Source organism: Mytilus galloprovincialis, chromosome 3 (assembly GCF_965363235.1).
Source record: "Mytilus galloprovincialis chromosome 3, xbMytGall1.hap1.1, whole genome shotgun sequence".
NCBI classification, from domain to species: Eukaryota; Metazoa; Mollusca; class Bivalvia; order Mytilida; family Mytilidae; genus Mytilus; species Mytilus galloprovincialis.
Genome location: NC_134840.1, coordinates 77534911 through 77550298, shown reverse-complemented (window position 1 = coordinate 77550298; position 15388 = coordinate 77534911). Strand labels below are relative to the sequence as shown.

The window sequence follows — 15388 nt, the reverse complement described above, 5'->3', positions numbered from 1 at the left end:
GACCTAGGATCTTCACCAATCATCATCAATTCATGTATCTTTGAAAAAAACCTCAAGGTCAAATTTGTATGTTGACCTTGACCTTTGACCTAACACCTTGTTATGGGATAATCTCAGAAACCATTATACTTACAGAAGTTTTAAATAGTGGAAAATGTTTGAGTCATTATGGCGCAACTTTGTTACATTTTGACCAAAGAGATTTGACCTTTCTATAAGGGGCATAACCCCTGTTTTAGGTTTCTGGAAAGACAAAATCAGCTTTTACTATATAACCAAAGGTCCTAGACCCTTGGGGTCTTCAGTAATGGCATTGGGGACTGATGACCTTGACAAAGGTCAAAAGGTCAAAGGTCAAGGTCATGTCCCAGATAGCGAATTTAGTGTTTTTAACCTTATATAAAGCATTTTTAGTGTGTTTTTAAGGTTGACCTTGACCTTTTCAATACATTCTACGTCTGTTGGATTGTGTATTTTACATTACAAAAGGAAAGACCTCTCAATTGTTCAAGAACAATTGACAGTTTAATTAAGGTCTTTCCTTTTACAAAAGGGAAAGACCTTACTGTATTTCTTCTGTTTATTATTATTATTATTCTTTTTCCGCCAAACTTTGACGAAGTTAGCCTCCGTAACCGTAAGACGTGTCGCTTTCATATTCACACTTTGTATTCGTGTCATGAATACCTATCCGGAACTCACCCTGTTAGTCGAAAAATTTTGTCGGTTCGGAGTTATCCCTCCGAAACAAAAAAACCTTGTTATCGTTCCAACACCGTAACCGTAAAAGGTAGAGAAAAAACAAAGGGTGAAATTTGTTCAGGACCAGACCCCGGTTCTTCGTTACATTTGGATCGAAAAGATTCAACGACTCATTGGTAGGGTTATGCCCCTATGAAAATTAACCGGTGTCGGTTGACCACCAAAACTCAGAAACCGTAAGTCGTAGACACCTAGGATCTTCACCATTCATCATCAATTCATGTATCTTTGAAAAATACATCAAGGTCAAATTTGTATGTCGACCTTGACCTTTGACCTATCACCTTGTTATGGGATAATCTCAGAAACCATAATACTTACAGAAGTTTTGAATAGTGGAAAATGTTTGGGTCATTACGGCGCAACTTTGTTACATTTTGACCGAAGAGATTTGACCTTTTTTTAAGGGGCATTATACCTGTTTTAGGTTTTTGGAAAGACAAAATCAGCTTTTACTATATAACCAAAGGTCCTAGACCCATGGGTTCTTCGGCAATGACATTGGGGATTAATGACCTTGACAAAGGTCAAAAGGTCAAAGGTCAAGGTCATATCCCAGATAGCGAATTTAGTGTTTTTAACCTTATTTAAAGGATTTTCAGTGTGTTTTAAAGCTTTTCAATACATTCTATGTCTATTTGAACATTTATTTTACATTACAAAAGGAAAGACCTCTCAATTGTTCAAGAACAATTGACAGTTTAATTAAGGTCTTTCCTTTTACTAAAGGGAAAGACCTTACTGTATTTCTTCTGATTATTATTATTATTATTCTTTTTGTTCCGCCAAACTTTGACGAAGTTAGCCTCCGTAACCGTAAGACGTGTCGCTTTCATGTTCACACTTTGTATCGGTGTCATGAATACCTATCCGGAACTCACCCTGTGAGTCGAAATATTTTGTCGGTTCGGAGTAATCCCTCCGAAACCCAAAAACCTTGTTATCGTTCCAACACCGTAACCGTAATAGGTAGAAAAAAAATAAAGGGTGAAATTTGTTCAGGACCAGACCCCGGTTCTTCGTTACATTTGGATCGAAAAGATTCAACGACTCATTGGTAGGGTTATGCCCCTATAAAAATTAACCGGTGTCGGTTGGCCACCAAAACTCAGAAACCGTAAGTCGTAGACACCTAGGATCTTCACCAATCATCATCAATTCATGTATCTTTGAAAAATACCTCAAGGTCAAATTTGTATGTTGACCTTGACCTTTGACCTAACACCTTGTTATGGGATAATCTCAGCAACCATTATACTTACAGATGTTTTAAATAGTGGAAAATGTTTGGGTCATTACGGCGCAACTTTGTTACATTTTGATCGAAGAGATTTAACCTATTTTTAAGGGGCATAAAGCCTGTTTTAGGTTTCTGAAAAGACAAAATCAGCTTTTACTACATAACCAAAGGTCCTAGACCCATGGGGTCTTCAGCAATGACATTGGGGACTAATGACCTTGACAAAGGTCAAAAGGTCAAAGGTCAAGGTCAATTCCCATATATCTAATTATGTGTTTTTGACCTTATATAAAGGATTTTCAGTGTGTTTTAAAGCTTTTCAATGCATTTTACGTCTATTGAAACATGTATTTTACGTTATAAAAGGAAAGACCTCTCAATTGTTCAAGAACAATTGACAGTTTAATTATTATTATTATTCTTCCGCCAAACTTTGACGCAGTTAGCCTCCGTAACCGTAAGAAGTGTCGCTTTCTTGTTCACACTTTGTATCGGTGTCATGAATGTCTATCCAGAACTCACACTATTAGTCGAAATATTTTGTCGATTCGGAGTAATCCCTCCGAAACCAAAAAACCTTGTTATCGTTCCAACACCGTAACCGTAATAGGTAGAAAAAAAAAGAAGGGTGAAATTTGTTCAGGACCTGACCCCGGTTCTTCGTTACATTTGGATCGAAAAGATTCAACGACTCATTGGTAGGGTTATGCCCCTATGAAAATTAACCGTTGTCGGTGGACCACCAAAACTCAGAAACTGTAAGTCGTAGACACCTAGGATCTTCACCAATCATCATCAATTCATGTATCTTTGAAAAATACCTCAAGGTCAAATTTGTATGTTGACCTTGACCTTTGACCTAACACCTTGTTATGGGATAATCTCAGAAACCATTATACTTACAGAAGTTTTAAATAGTGGAAAATGTTTGGGTCAACATGGCGCAACTTTGTTACATTTTGACCGAAGAGATTTGACCTTTTTTTAAGGGGCATAAAGCCTGTTTTAGGTTTCTGAAAAGACAAAATCAGCTTTTTCTATATAACCAAAGGTCCTAGACCCATAGGGTCTTCAACAATGACATTTGGGACTAATGACCTTGACAAAGGTCAAAAGGTCAAAGGTCAAGGTCATGTTCCAGATAGCGAATTTAGTGTTTTTAACCTTACATAAAGGATTTTTAGTGTGTTTTTGAGCTTTTTAAGGTTGACCTTGACCTTTTCAATACATTCTATGTCTGTTGGAACATGTATTTTACATTCCAAAAGGAAAGACCTCTCAATTGTTCAAGAACAATTGACAGTTTAATTATTATTCTTTTTGTTCCGCCAAACTTTGACGAAGTTAGCCTCCGTAACCGTAAGACGTGTCGCTTTCATGTTCACACTTTGTATCGGTGTCATGAATACCTATCCGGAACTCACCCTGTGAGTCGAAATATTTTGTCGGTTCGGAGTAATCCCTCCGAAACCCAAAAACCTTGTTATCGTTCCAACACCGTAACCGTAATAGGTAGAAAAAAAATAAAGGGTGAAATTTGTTCAGGACCAGACCCCGGTTCTTCGTTACATTTGGATTGAAAAGATTCAACGACTCATTGGTAGGGTTATGCCCCTATAAAAATTAACCGGTGTCGGTTGACCACCAAAACTCAGAAACCGTAAGTCGTAGACACCTAGGATCTTCACCAATCATCATCAATTCATGTATCTTTGAAAAATACCTCAAGGTCAAATTTGTATGTTGACCTTGACCTTTGACCTAACACCTTGTTATGGAATAATCTCAGCAACCATTATACTTACAGATGTTTTAAATAGTGGAAAATGTTTGGGTCATTACGGCGCAACTTTGTTACATTTTGACCGAAGAGATTTAACCTATTTTTAAGGGGCATAAAGCCTGTTTTAGGTTTCTGAAAAGACAAAATCAGCTTTTACTACATAACCAAAGGTCCTAGACCCATGGGGTCTTCAGCAATGACATTGGGGACTAATGACCTTGACAAAGGTCAAAAGGTCAAAGGTCAAGGTCAATTCCCATATATCTAATTATGTGTTTTTGACCTTATTTAAAGGATTTTCAGTGTGTTTTAAAGCTTTTCAATGCATTTTACGTCTATTGAAACATGTATTTTACGTTATAAAAGGAAAGACCTCTCAATTGTTCAAGAACAATTGACAGTTTAATTATTATTATTCTTTTTCCGCCAAACTTTGACAAATTTAGCCGCGTTAACCGTAAGACGTGTCGCTTTCATGTTGACACTTTGTATCGGTGTCATGAATACCTATCTGGAACTCACCCTGTTAGTCGAAATATTTTGTCGGTTCGGAGTTATCCCTCCGAAACCCAAAAACCTTGTTATCGTTCCAACACCGTAACCGTAATAGGTAGAAAAAAAACAAAGGGTGAAATTTGTTCAGGACCAGACCCCGGTTCTTCGTTACATTTGGATCGAAAAGATTCAACGACTCATTGGTAGGGTTATGCCCCTATGAAAATTAACCGGTGTCGGTTGACCACCAAAACTCAGAAACCGTAAGTCGTAGACACCTAGGATCTTCACCATTCATCATCAATTTATGTATCTTTGTAAAATACCTCAAGGTCAAATTTGTATGTTGACCTTGACCTTTGACCTAACACGTTGTTATGGGATAATCTCAAAAACCATTATACTTACAGAAGTTTTAAATAGTGGAAAATGTTTGGGTCATTATGGCGAAACTTTGTTACATTTCGACCAAAGAGATTTGACCTTTTTTTAAGGGGCATAAAGCCTGTTTTAGGTCTCTGAAAAGACAAAATCAGCTTTAACTATATAACCAAAGGTCCTAGACCCTTGGGGTCTTCAGCAATGACATTTGGGACTAATGACCTTGACAAAGGTCAAAAGGTCAAAGGTCAAGGTCATGTCCCATATAGCGAATTTAGTGTTTTTAACCTTATTTAAAGGATTTTCAGTGTGTTTTAAAGCTTTTCAATACATTCTACATCTATTAGAACATGTATTTTACATTACAAAAGGAAAGACCTCTCAATTGTTCAAGAACAATTGACAGTTTAATTAAGGTCTTTCCTTTTACAAAAGGGAAAGACCTTACTGTATTTCTTCTGTTTATTATTATTAAGGTCTTTCCTTTTACAAAAGGGAAAGACCTTACTGTATTTCTTCTGTTTATTATTATTATTATTATTCTTCCGCCAAACTTTGACGAAGTTAGCAGCCTAAACCGTAAGACGTGTCGCTTTCATGTTCACACTTTGTATCGGTGTCATGAATACCTATCTGGAACTCACCCTGTTAGTCGAAATATTTTGTCGGTTCGGAGTAATCCCTCCGTAACCAAAAAACCTTGTTATCGTTCCAACACCGTAACCATAATAGGTAGAAAAAAAACAAAGGGTGAAATTTGTTCAAGACCAGACCCCGGTTCTTCGTTACATTTGGATCGAAAAGATTCAACGACTCATTGGTAGGGTTATGCCCCTATGAAAATTAACCGGTGTCGGTTGACCACCAAAACTCAGAAACCGTAAGTCGTAGACACCTAGGATCTTCACCATTCATCATCAATTGATGTATCTTTGTAAAATACCTCAAGGTCAAATTTGTATGTTGACCTTGACCTTTGACCTAACACCTTGTTATGGGATAATCTCAGAAACCATTATACTTACAGAAGTTTTAAATAGTGGAAAATGTTTGGGTCATTACGGCGCAACTTTGTTACATTTTGACCGAAGAGATTTGACCTTTCTATAAGGGGCATAACCCCTGTTTTAGGTTTCTGAAAAGACAAAATCAGCTTTTACTATATAACCAAAGGTCCTAGACCCTTGGGGTCTTCTGTAATGGCATTGGGGACTAATGACCTTGACAAAGGTCAAAAGGTCAAAGGTCAAGGTCATGTCCCAGATAGCGAATTTAGTGTTTTTAACCTTATATAAAGGATTTTTAGTGTGTTTTCGAGCGTTTTAAGGTTGACATTGACCTTTTCAATACATTCTACGTCTGTTGGAACATGTATTTTACATTACAAAAGGAAAGACCTCTCAATTGTTCAAGAACAATTGACAGTTTAATTATTATTATTATTCTTCCGCCAAACTTTGACGCAGTTAGCCTCCGTAACCGTAAGACGTGTCGCTTTCTTGTTCACACTTTGTATCGGTGTCATGAATATCTATACAGAACTCACCCTATTAGTCGAAATATTTTGTCGGTTCGGAGTAATCCCTCCGAAACCAAAAAACCTTGTTATCGTTCCAACACCGTAACCGTAATAGGTAGAAAAAAAACAAAGGGTGAAATTTGTTCAGGACCAGACCCCGGTTCTTCGTTACATTTGGATCGAAAAGATTCAACGACTCATTGGTAGGGTTATGCCCCTATGAAAATTAACCGGTGTCGGTGGACCACCAAAACTCAGAAACCGTAAGTCGTAGAGACCTAGGATCTTCACCAATCATCATCAATTCATGTATCTTTGAAAAAAACCTCAAGGTCAAATTTGTATGTTGACCTTGACCTTTGACCTAACACCTTGTTATGGGATAATCTCAGAAACCATTATACTTACAGAAGTTTTAAATAGTGGAAAATGTTTGAGTCATTATGGCGCAACTTTGTTACATTTTGACCAAAGAGATTTGACCTTTCTATAAGGGGCATAACCCCTGTTTTAGGTTTCTGGAAAGACAAAATCAGCTTTTACTATATAACCAAAGGTCCTAGACCCTTGGGGTCTTCAGTAATGGCATTGGGGACTGATGACCTTGACAAAGGTCAAAAGGTCAAAGGTCAAGGTCATGTCCCAGATAGCGAATTTAGTGTTTTTAACCTTATATAAAGCATTTTTAGTGTGTTTTTAAGGTTGACCTTGACCTTTTCAATACATTCTACGTCTGTTGGATTGTGTATTTTACATTACAAAAGGAAAGACCTCTCAATTGTTCAAGAACAATTGACAGTTTAATTAAGGTCTTTCCTTTTACAAAAGGGAAAGACCTTACTGTATTTCTTCTGTTTATTATTAAGGTCTTTCCTTTTTCTATAAGGAAAGACCTTACTGTATTTCTTCTGTTTATTATTATTATTATTATTATTATTCTTCCGCCAAACTTTGACGAAGTTAGCAGCCTAAACCGTAAGACGTGTCGCTTTCATGTTCACACTTTGTATCGGTGTCATGAATACCTATCTGGAACTCACCCTGTTAGTCGAAATATTTTGTCGGTTCGGAGTAATCCCTCCGAAACCAAAAAACCTTGTTATCGTTCCAACACCGTAACCATAATAGGTAGAAAAAAAACAAAGGGTGAAATTTGTTCAGGACCAGACCCCGGTTCTTCGTTACATTTGGATCGAAAAGATTCAACGACTCATTGGTAGGGTTATGCCCCTATGAAAATTAACCGGTGTCGGTGGACCACCAAAACTCAGAAACCGGAAGTCATAGAGACCTAGGATCTTCACCATTCATCATCAATTCATGTATCTTCGAAAAATATCTCAAGGTCAAATTTGTATGTTGACCTTGACCTTTGACCTTACACCTTGTTATGGAATAATCTCAGCAACCATTATACTTACAGAAGTTTTAAATAGTGGAAAATGTTTGGGTCATTACCGCGCAACTTTGTTACATTTTGACCAAAGAGATTTGACCTTTTTTTAAGGGGCATAAAGCCTGTTTTAGGTTTCTGAAAAGACAAAATCAGCTTTTTCTATACAACCAAAGGTCCTAGACCCTTGGGGTCTTCAGTAATGGCATTGGGGACTAATGACCTTGCCAAAGGTCAAAAGGTCAAAGGTCAAGGTCATGTTCCAGAGTGCGAATTTAGTGTTTTTAACCTTATATAAAGGATTTTTAGTGTGTTTTCGAGCTTTTTATGGTTGACCTTGACCTTTTCAATACATTCTACGTCTGTTGGAACATGTATTTTACATTACAAAAGGAAAGACCTTACTGTATTTCTTCTGATTATTATTAAGGTCTTTCCTTTTACAAAAGGGAAAGACCTTACTGTATTTCTTCTGTTTATTATTATTATTAAGGTCTTTCCTTTTACTAAAGGGAAAGACCTTACTGTATTTCTTCTGATTATTAAGGTCTTTCCTTTTACAAAAGGGAAAGACCTTACTGTATTTCTTCTGTTTATTATTATTATTCTTCCGTTAAACTTTGACAAATTTAGCCGCGTTAACCGTAAGACGTGTCGCTTTCATGTTCACACTTTGTATCGGTGTCATGAATACCTATCTGGAACTCACCCTATTAGTCGAAATATTTTGTCGGTTCGGAGTAATCCCTCCGAAACCCAAAAACCTTGTTATCGTTCCAACACCGTAACCGTAATAGGTAGAAAAAAAACAAAGGGTGAAATTTTTTAAGGACCAGACCCCGGTTCTTCGTTACATTTGGATCGAAAAGATTCAACGACTCATTGGTAGGGTTATGCCCCTATGAAAATTAACCGGTGTCGGTTGACCACCAAAACTCAGAAACCGTAATTCGAAGACACCTAGGATCTTCACCAATCATCATCAATTCATGTATCTTTGTAAAATACCTCAAGGTCATATTTGTATCTTGACCTTGACATTTGACCTAACACCTTGTTATGGGATAATCTCAGGAACGATTATACTTACAGAAGTTTTAAATAGTGGAAAATGTTTGGGTCATTATGGCCCAACTTTGTTACATTTTGACCAAAAAGATTTGACCTTTTTTTGAGGGGCATAACCCCTGTTTTAGGTTTCTGAAAAGACAAAATCAGCTTTTACTATATAATCAAAGGTCCTAGACCCTTGGGGTCTTCAGTAATGGCATTGGGGACTGATGACCTTGACAAAGGTCAAAGGTCAAAGGTCAAGGTCATGTCCCGGATAGCGAATTTAGTGTTTTTAACCTTATATAAAGGATTTTTAGTGTTTTTTCGAGCTTTTTAAGGTTGACTTTGACCTTTTCAATACATTCTACGTCTGTTTTAACATGTATTTTACATTACAAAAGGAAAGACCTCTCAATTGTTCAAGAACAATTGACAGTTTATTTAAGTCTTTCCTTTTACAAAAGGGAAAGACCTTACTGTATTTCTTCTGTTTATTATTAAGGTCTTTCCTTTTTCTATAAGGAAAGACCTTACTGTATTTCTTCTGTTTATTATTATTCTTTTTCCGCCAAACTTTGACGAAGTTAGCAGCCTAAACCGTAAGACGTGTCGCTTTTTTGTTCTCACTTTGTATCGGTGTCATGAATACCTATCCGGAACTCACCCTGTTAGTCGAAATATTTTGTCGGTTCGGAGTAATCCCTCCGAAACCAAAAAACCTTGTTATCGTTCCAACACCGTAACCGTAATAGATAGAAAAAAAACGAAGGGTGAAATTTGTTCAGGACCAGACCCCAGTTCTTCGTTACATTTGATTCGAAAAGATTCAACGACTCATTGGTAGGGTTATGCCCCTTTGAAAATTAACCGGTGTCGGTGGACCACCAAAACTCAGAAACCGTAAATCGTAGAGACCTAGGATCTTCACCATTCATCAACAATTCATGAGACTTTCAAAAATACCTCAAGGTCAAATGTATATGTTGACCTTGACCTTTGACCTAACACCTTGTTATCAGAACAACTCAAAAACCATTATACTTACAGAAGTTTTAAATAGTGGAAAATGTTTGGGTCATTACGGCGCAACTTTGTTATATTTTGACAGAAGAGATTTGACCTTTTTTTAAGGGGCATAAATCCTGTTTTAGGTTTCTGAAAAGACAAAATCAGCTTTTACTATATAACCAAAGGTCCTAGACCCATGGGGTCTTCAGCAATGACATTGGGGACTAATGACCTTGACAAAGGTCAAAAGGTCAAAGGTCAAGGTCATGTCCCATATAGCGGATTATGTGTTTTTGACCTAATTTAAAGGATTTTCAGTGTGTTTTAAACATTTTCAGTGTGTTTTAAAGCTTTTTAAGGTTGACCTTGAACTTTGACCTTACAACTTTTTAGTCAATATCTCAAAAACGATTGTACTTACAGAAATAGTAAACAGTGAAAAATGTTTAGGTGACTGAGGCACATCTTTTTTACATTTTGACCGAAAGGATTCGACACATTCTTAAGGGGCATAACCCCCGTTAACGGTTTCTGAAAAGGTAAAATTAGCTTAAACTCTTGAACGAAAAGTCCTAGACCCATGGGGTCTTTTACAATGACATTGGGGACTAATGACCTTGACAAAGTCACAAGGTCAAAGGTCAAGGTCATGTCCCATATAGCGAATTATGTGTTTTTGACCTTATTTAAAGGATTTTCAGTGTGTTTTAAAGCTTTTCAATACATTCTAAGTCTATTGTAACATGTATTTTACATTACAAAAGGAAAGACCTCTCAATTGTTCAAGAACAATTGACATTTTAATTATTATGATTATTCTTCCGCCAAACTTTGACGAAGTTAGCAGCCTAAACCGTAAGACGTGTCGCTTTCATGTTCACACTTTGTATCGGTGTCATAAATACCTATCTGGAACTCACCCTGTTAGTCGAAATATTTTGTCGGTTCGGAGTAATCCCTCCGAAACCAAAAAACCTTGTTATCGTTCCAACACCGTAACCGTAATAGGTAGAAAAAAACCGAAGGGTGAAATTTGTTCAGGACCAGACCCCGGTTCTTCGTTACATTTGGATCGAAAAGATTCAACGACTCATTGGTAGGGTTATGCCCCTATGAAAATTAACCGGTGTCGGTTGGCCACCAAAACTCAGAAACCGTAAGTCGTAGACACCTAGGATCTTCACTAATCATCATCAATTCATGTATCTTTGAAAAATACCTCAAGGTCAAATTTGTATGTTGACCTTGACCTTTGACCTAACACCTTGTTATGGGATAATCTCAGAAACCCTTATACTTACAGAAGTTTTGAATAGTGGAAAATGTTTGGGTCATTAATGCGGAACTTTGTTACATTTTGACCGAAGAGATTTGACCTTTCTGAAAGGGGCATAACCCCTGATTTAGGTTTCTAAAAAGACAAAATCAGCTTTTACTACATAACCAAAGGTCCTAGACCCATGGGGTCTTCAGCAATGACATTGGGGACTAATGACCTTGACAAAGGTCACAAGGTCAAAGGTCAAGGTCATGTCCCAGATAGCGAATTATGTGTTTTTGACCTTATTTTAAGGATTTTTAGTGTGTTTTAAAGCTTTTCAATACATAATACGTCTATTGGAACATGTATTTTACATCACAAAAGGAAAGACCTCTCAATTGTTCAAGAACAATTGACATTTTAATTATTATTATTATTCTTCCGCCAAACTTTGAAGAAGTTAGCAGCCTAAACCGTAAGACGTGTCGCTTTCATGTTCACACTTTGTATCGGTGTCATGAATACCTATCTGGAACTCACCCTGTTAGTCGAAATATTTTGTCGGTTCGGAGTAATCCCTCCGAAACCAAAAAACCTTGTTATCGTTCCAACACCGTAACCATAATAGGTAGAAAAAAAACAAAGGGTGAAATTTGTTCAGGACCAGACCCCGGTTCTTCGTTACATTTGGATCGAAAAGATTCAACGACTCATTGGTAGGGTTATGCCCCTCTGAAAATTAACCGGTGTCGGTTGACCACCAAAACTCAGAAACCGTAAGTCGTAGAGACCTAGGATCTTCACCATTCATCATCAATTCATGTATCTTCGAAAAATATCTCAAGGTCAAATTTGTATGTTGACCTTGACCTTTGACCTTACACCTTGTTATGGAATAATCTCAGCAACCATTATACTTACAGAAGTTTTAAATAGTGGAAAATGTTTGGGTCATTACCGCGCAACTTTGTTACGTTTTGACCAAAGAGATTTGACCTTTTTTTAAGGGGCATAAAGCCTGTTTTAGGTTTCTGAAAAGACAAAATCAGCTTTTTCTATACAACCAAAGGTCCTAGACCCTTGGGGTCTTCAGTAATGGCATTGGGGACTAATGACCTTGAAAAAGGTCAAAAGGTCAAAGGTCAAGGTCATGTCCCAAATAGCGAATTTAGTGTTTTTAACCTTATATAAAGGATTTTTAGTGTGTTTTCAAGCTTTTTAAGGTTGACCTTGACCTTTTCAATACATTCTATGTCTGTTGGAACATGCATTTTACATTACAAAAGGAAAGACCTCTCAATTGTTCAAGAACAATTGACAGTTTAATTAAGGTCTTTCCTTTTACAAAAGGGAAAGACCTTACTGTATTTCTTCTGTTTATTATTATTCTTTTTCCGCCAAACTTTGACGAAGTTAGCAGCCTAAACCGTAAGACGTGTCGCTTTTATGTTCACACTTTGTATCGGTGTCATGAATACCTATCTGGAACTCACCCTGTTAGTCGAAATATTTTGTCGGTTCGGAGTAATTCCTCCGAAACCAAAAAACCTTGTTATCGTTCCAACACCGTAACCGTAATAGGTAGAAAATAAACGAAGGGTGAAATTTGTTCAGGACCAGACCCCGGTTCTTCGTTACATTTGGATCGAAAAGATTCAACGACTCATTGGTAGGGTTATGCCCCTATGAAAAATAACCGGTGTCGGTGGACAACCAAAACTCAGAAACCGTAAGTCGTAGAGACCTAGGATTTTCACCATTCATCATCAATTCATGTGACTTTGAAAAATACCTTAAGATCAAATGTGTATGTTGACCTTGACCTTTGACCTAACACCTAGTTATCAAAACAACTCAGAAACCATTATACTTACAGAAGTTTTAAATAGTGGAAAATGTTTGGGTTATTACGGGGCAACTTTGTTACATTTTGACCGAAGAGATTTGACCTTTTTGTAAGGGGCATAACCCCTGTTTTAGGTTTCTGAAAAGACAAAATCAGCTTTTACTATATAACCAAAGGTCCTAGACCCATGGGGTCTTCAGCAATGACATTTGGGACCAATGACCTTGACAAAGGTCAAAAGGTCAAAGGTCAAGGTCATGTACCAGATAGCGAATTTAGTGATTTTAACCTTATTTAAGAGATTTTCAATGTTTTAAAGATTTTCAGTGTGTTTTAAAGCTTTTTAAGGTTGACCTTGACCTTTGACCTTAAAACTTTTAAGTCGATATCTGAAAAACGATTGTACTTACAGAAATAGTAAATAGTGAAAAACGCGTTGAGGTGGATGAGGCGCAACTTTTTGACATTTGACCGAAGAGATTTGACCTTTCTATAAGGGGCATAACCCTTGTTTTAGATTTCTGAAAAGGCAAAATCAGCTTTTACTGTATAACCAAAGGTCCTAGACCCATGGGGTCTTCAGCAATGACATTGGGGACTAATGACCTTGACAAAGGTCAAAAGGTCAAAGGTCAAGGTCATGTCCCACATAGCGAATTATGTTTTTTTTACCTTATTTAAAAGATATTCAGTGTGTTTAAAAGCTTTTCAATACATTCTACGTCTATTGGAACATGTATTTTACATTACAAAAGGAAAGACCTCTCAATTGTTCAAGAACAATTGACATTTTAATTAAGGTCTTTCCTTTTACAAAAGGGAAAGACCTTACTGTATTTCTTCTGTTTATTATTATTCTTTTTCCGCCAAACTTTGACGAAGTTAGCAGCCTTAACCGTAAGACGTGTCGCTTTCATGTTCACACTTTGTATCGGTGTCATATATACCTATCTAGAACTCACCCTGTTAGTCGAAATATTTTGTCGGTTCGGAGTAATTCCTCCGAAACCAAAAAACCTTGTTATCGTTCCAACACCGTAACCGTAATAGGTAGAAAATAAACGAAGGGTGAAATTTGTTCAGGACCAGACCCCGGTTCTTCGTTACATTTGGATCGAAAAGATTCAACGACTCATTGGTAGGGTTATGCCCCTATGAAAATTAACCGGTGTCGGTGGACAACCAAAACTCAAAAACCGTAACTCGTAGAGACCTAGGATCTTCACCATTCATCATCAATTCATGTGACTTTGAAAAATACCTCAAGGTCAAATGTGTATGTTGACCTTGACCTTTGACCTAACACCTTGTTATCAGAACAACTCAGAAACCATTATACTTACAGAAGTTTTAAATAGTGGAAAATGTTTGGGTCATTACGGGGCAACTTTGTTACATTTTGACCGAAGAGATTTGACCTTTTTGTAAGGGGCATAACCCCTGTTTTAGGTTTCTGAAAAGACAAAATCAGCATTTACTATATAACCAAAGGTCCTAGACCCATGGGGTCTTCAGCAATGACATTGGGGACCAATGACCTTGACAAAGGTCAAACGGTCAAAGGTCAAAGCATGTACCAGATAGCGAATTTAGTGATTTTAACCTTATTTAAGGGATTTTCAATGTGTTTTAAAGATTTTCAGTGTGTTTTAAAGCTGTTTAAGGTTGACCTTGACCTTTGACCTTAAAACTTTTAAGTCGATATCTCAAAAACGATTGTACTTACAGAAATAGTAAATAGTGAAAAACGCGTTGAGGTGGATGAGGCGCAACTTTTTGACATTTGACCGAAGAGATTTGACCTTTCTATAAGGGGCATAACCCTTGTTTTAGATTTCTGAAAAGGCAAAATCAGCTTTTACTGTATAACCAAAGGTCCTAGACCCATGGGGTCTTCAGCAATGACATTGGGGACTAATGACCTTGACAAAGGTCAAAAGGTCAAAGGTCAAGGTCATGTCCCATATAGCAAATTATGTTTTTTTTACCTTATTTAAAAGAGATTCAGTGTGTTTTAAAGCTTTTCAATACATTCTACGTCTATTGGAACATGTATTTTACATTACAAAAGGAAAGACCTCTCAATTGTTCAAGAACAATTGACATTTTAATTATTATTCTTCTTGTTCCGCCAAACTTTGACAAAATTTCCCTCCGTAACCGTAAGACGTGTCGCTTTCATGTTCACACTTTGTATCGGTGTCATGAATACCTATCCGGAACTCACCCTGTGAGTCGAAATATTTTGTCGGTTCGGAGTAATCCCTCCGAAACCCAAAAACCTTGTTATCGTTCCAACACCGTAACCGTAATAGGTAGAAAAAAAATGAAGGGTGAAATTTGTTCAGGACCAGACCCCGGTTCTTCATTACATTTGGATCGAAAAGATTCAACGACTCATTGGTAGGGTTATGCCCCTATGAAAATTAACCGGTGTCGGTTGGCCACCAAAACTCAGAAACCGTAAGTCGTAGACACATAGGATCTTCACCAATCATCATCATTTCATGTATCTTTAAAAAATACCTCAAGGTCAAATTTGTATGTTGACCTTGACCTTTGACCTAACACCTTGTTATGGGATAATCTCAGAAACCATTATACTTACAGAAGTTTTAAATGGTGGAAAATGTTTGGGTCATTATGG

The 15388-nt window shown here is 37.1% G+C and overlaps 1 protein-coding gene across 1 annotated transcript in view; it reads right to left on the bottom strand.

The window, feature by feature from the left end:
- The window catches only part of LOC143066812 (uncharacterized), a 35510-nt gene that overhangs the window by 19116 nt on the left and 1006 nt on the right, over nucleotides 1-15388 (bottom strand). The gene's annotated exons all lie outside the window — the stretch shown is intronic.